At 45.4% G+C, this 4,462-nt stretch overlaps 1 long non-coding RNA gene across 1 annotated transcript; it reads right to left on the bottom strand.

The window, feature by feature from the left end:
* Positions 1-3,286: 3,286 nt before the first annotated feature.
* Positions 3,287-4,462, bottom strand: LOC111090486. Its single transcript, XR_005371790.1, has 2 exons — positions 4,367-4,462; positions 3,287-3,873 (listed from the first exon to the last, which is right to left on the bottom strand). It is a non-coding gene; the product is annotated as an uncharacterized LOC111090486 (long non-coding RNA).

The following is a 4,462-nucleotide window of genomic DNA, read 5'->3' as shown; positions in this document are numbered from 1 at the left end:
GCAGCCCTGGGGACACCTGGGTGGCTCAGTGGTTGACCGTCTGCCTTCGGCTCAGGGTGTGATCCTGGGGTCCTGGGATCCAGTCCTGCATGGGACTCCCTGCAGGGAGCCTGCTTCTTCCTCTGTCTGTGTCTCTGCCTCTCTGTGTGTGCCTCTCATGAATAAATTTTTAAAAAAATTAATCTTAAAGGAAAAAATCCTGGAAAAATGTGGGAACAAAATGAATACAAATCTGTCAATAAGAGAGGTTGAATAAAGCAGAGTATTTCTCACCTTAGAATATAATATAACCATTAATAGGGATCAATTAGGGCTATAACTGTTGACATCTTTGAGAAAACTAAGGAGGTGCTAAAATCTGTATAAAGTAGGACCTTGTTTTTGTAAACAGTATGATTAAAATCTTGTATGTGCTTTTACATTACTATATGAGCAAGGAGAATATGTATTTAGGTTGTTAGCATAGACATTCTGGAAAGTTGCTATGGGTAGAGTTAGAAGGGGCATGGAGGGCTGGCAGAAAAAAAAGGAAAGGAAAAAAATTAGCACCCCAAAAGAAAAATAAACCAAAGGGTGGGGATGGTATGTTCTGGGCCTTTGCCCTTGGCCTGGGCCCAGGGGAAGTCCAGTGAGATTTGCCATATCTCACAATAAAGACCCAGCATGGAGGCTTTTCCTCTCAGATTTAGCAAGTGGAAACTGGGAGACATAAGCTTATCGGCTTATGCTAGTATGACTCAGACTGGTCAGTACATTCCCACTGTAGCTACCTTAGCAGTAGACAGGTAATGGAAAATCTCACCTTGTCCCTCCCTCCTAAGAGTGAGCGACACCGTGAATCCTTTCTTGGATAACCTCGTTCTCCACAATGCCTGCTGCCCACAAGGACCACCTGACTTGGGTAGCTTATCCACTGGCAGCTGAGCCAGGCCAACTGGAATCAGGGCGAGGGTGGAAACTGAGGAGACACTAGGACCAGGCATTTGGTGTTTGCAAGCTTTAGCACTGAGAGGTCATGTTGAGCTGGGGTTGGAGTGACCATATGGCTGAGGAGGCAGGATTGCCAAGAGCGATGGCACCTGACTCCAGCCTCCCATGGGTTCTGGAAGAGCAAGGGCCATGTGCCTCTGATGTCTCCTTCCTCGAAGAATATTGGTACAGAACAGACTCCTGCTGGTGCTGGATACGGCAACAGCCTGTGTCCCGGGCACTGCTGTCACCCTTTCCCTGGAATGTGACATTCATGGATACGGGCCGCGAGGCTCCCATCTAGCCTTGTGCTTACGAGCTCTGTACCCCAGGTGGTGCTTCATTTGACTTTCTCATCTGTTAGGTGGTGATCATGACCCCCCCGCCCCTCCACTCCATGGGCTCTGCTGAGGGGACATGTCTCGGGTACTTAGCACACGGTCTGTGAGTAGCAAGCACTTAGCAAGTGCTCTGTGAACATTCTGGTTATCAGAAGTCAAGTCAGTGCTTGTTTGTTGACCAAACGAAGTGATGAATTGGTTTCCACGACACTGCACATTTGTGTTTATCTGTCTTTCTCCGCTCACCAATAACCTTCAGAGGAACTAATAGACTTTAGATCACGTTATGCTACTAAAGGGTATCATGATTTGCTACAGGCAGACTTGTGGGTCAGTCAGCAATTGCACTGCTAGGTATTTACCCCAAAGATACAAATGTAGTGATCCCAAGGGGCTCCTGCACCCGGGGTTCCATAGCAGCCATGTCCACAATAGCCAAACTATGGAAAGAGCCCAGATGTTCATCGATAAAGAAGAGGTGGTGTATATACACAACGGAGTATTACTCAGTCATCATAAAAATGAAATCTTGCCATTTGCAACAACGTGGATGGAACTAAAGGATATTAAGCTAAATGAAATGTCAGAAAAAGACAATTATCATATGATCTCACTCATGTGGAATTTAAGAAACAAAACAGATGAACATAGGGGAAGAGAGGGAAAAATAGAACAAGACGAAATCAGAGAGGGAGGCAAACCATAAGAGGTGCTTAATCATAGGAAGCAAACTGAGGGTCACTGGAGGGAATGGGGTAGGGGAGGAAGTGGGTGATGGACATTAAGGAGGGCATGTTATGGGATGAGCACTGAGTGTTATAAGCAACTGATGAATCACTGACCTCTACCTCTGAACCTAATAATACACTACATGTTAATTAATTAAATTTAAATAAAATAAAATTTTTAAAAATTTGTAGGTCATTTCACCATCTTGAAAATGCTGATAAATGCTTTCAAGTGAGTATAACTGATGCCAAATTGAGTGGAGTTACAGGCCCCAAAACTACTTAATATTGGTTGTTCTTCTTCAAAAAATCAAATATTGGGACACGTGGGTGGCTCAGTGGTTGAGCATCTGCCTTTGGCTCAGGTTGTGGTCCTGGGGGCCTGGGATCAAGTCCCTCATTGGGGTCTCCCACAGGGGAGCCTGCTTCTCCCTCTGCCTATGTCCCTGCCTCTCTGTGTGTGTGTCTTTCATGAATAAATAAAAATAAAATCTTTAAAAACGAAATAAAATAAAACAATTCAAATATCACCTTTAATCAAGAGGAGGCTTAACCTCTGTATGAAGGAATTCATGTGACCATCACTGTTAGCTCTAAATCCAACTCGCATGTAACCAGAGAAATTTATTTCTACTATCTTGAAGAGAATCTCCATTTTTCTGTTCACAAAAAAAAATTAGTGATTTTTTTTAATGGAAACTTCCAGGAGAACATTCCACAGGCACAAAGTTTATGAACTTCACACAGTGGCAACATTTCCCTTTCATCTCTCGTCTCTGATTTCCCACCTCTTCTTCATTTTCCCGCCATTACAGAGTGGCAAGGTCAGGCCAGGGTCAACAGCCATCATGAGAAAGGTAAGCAGAACCCTCCTCATCTCTTGCTAACAGGAAGACACAGGCAAACACATTATGGTTTCTGGTGGGGTTGATGTGTGGGGCACACACCCACACACTGCTGTGTGGACTTGTTCCCACCAAATGAGTCTTTCATGGTGGGAAGGGAATATTAATTTATTTGATTGGATGCCTGTCAGCATTGTTCTAGACAGAAAATGCCAGAACTGCACCAGCAAACAAAGTCATGACAAAGCATCAGCTGAACAGCTTCCCTTTATTTACCTTAGCGTTTCTTCACCATTACTTCTTATTACCCTGCATACCCCAACTGGATTCACTCGCTCATTCATTCCGTACGTACCCAATATCTTCCACGCATTGAGGATACACAACGAACCTAGGGCCCCACCTTGAGGAGCTCGCACTGGGGGGAAACAAAGGACCAGTGCCCGGTGTCTTGGAAGAGAGGAGCTCAGGGAGCCTGGCCAGTTTGATGGACAGGTAGGCCACTGACTCAACTTGGGACAGAAGGAGGCTTCCTCAGGTGAGTTGACACTGCCATTGGGTCTGGAAGGATGGGTAGACCTCATCAGGAGAAGAACCAGCAGGTACAGATGTTGAGAAGAGGGGGAAGGCAGTGGGCTCAGACTCCTCCAGCAGTGGGGTGGGCCAGCAGCACATAGACACACAGAAGAACCCTCGTTGTTTGTTAGGCTATGTGTCTTGCCCACTGGACTGCGAACTTTAGCGCACAGATGGCCACTTCCTTCCTCTGTGGCAGCTCCAGGTCCCCACGATGGCTTGATACAGGCAGGGCCACTCAGTGAATAGAGAGTGATTCAAACAAAGACCTTCATCCAGCTGGTCCTGCCTGGATCCATTTTGTCCTGGCCCAGAAGGGACTTAGCATCCCTTCTGCTTTGGCAGAGCCTGAGACTTGGCATTCAGATCTGAGAGCTTCATGGGTCCCTCAAAACTCCACGATTCTTCCTCTCTCTGTACCCATTGATAGAAATAACAGTACAAAACAACAAAAAATATTACAGCATTTTTAAACCTGACTCCGAATGCTAATGCCATCTCTAAAACTGGGATTTTTTTTTCTTCCTCCTTTTTGGTCTATCAATTAATGTCAAAGAAAGACATATGGGTAGAAGATCATACCCTTTGAAAAAAATTAATTCCTTGATCAAAGAAGAATGTTTGGTAAACTTGCCCAGAGTTAAACTAATTGGTTTGGAAGCTGATAGAATCTTCCTGAGGTGCTCTGCTGCTAAATTAGTATTGGTCAAGATGTTTGAAGTTCAGAGGAGAGCGGATTCTCAGAGGAGAAGCCCATTTGAATAATTGGCATCACGTGGTGCTCACAAACACAGTCTTCCAGCATCCAACCCTCCTGGAGAGATGAAAGAGGCACTTCCCCTATACCTGACCTGGCTCCGATGCCAATGGAGATGCTCTGGAAAACTTTGAAGAGCAAGTGGCTTACCTGCCCTTGAAAACGAAGTGTTCTGGAACACTAACAAGCAAAAAGAGAAACAGAGGGAGGGCCTCCTGTAGCGTCTGGACCGCAGTGGGTTTCTCA

The sequence above is a fragment of the Canis lupus genome, chromosome 17, assembly GCF_011100685.1.
Source record: "Canis lupus familiaris isolate Mischka breed German Shepherd chromosome 17, alternate assembly UU_Cfam_GSD_1.0, whole genome shotgun sequence".
NCBI classification, from domain to species: Eukaryota; Metazoa; Chordata; class Mammalia; order Carnivora; family Canidae; genus Canis; species Canis lupus.
The sequence above is the reverse complement of the archived record's forward strand: the minus strand, read 5'-3'. Positions and strand labels throughout refer to the sequence as shown.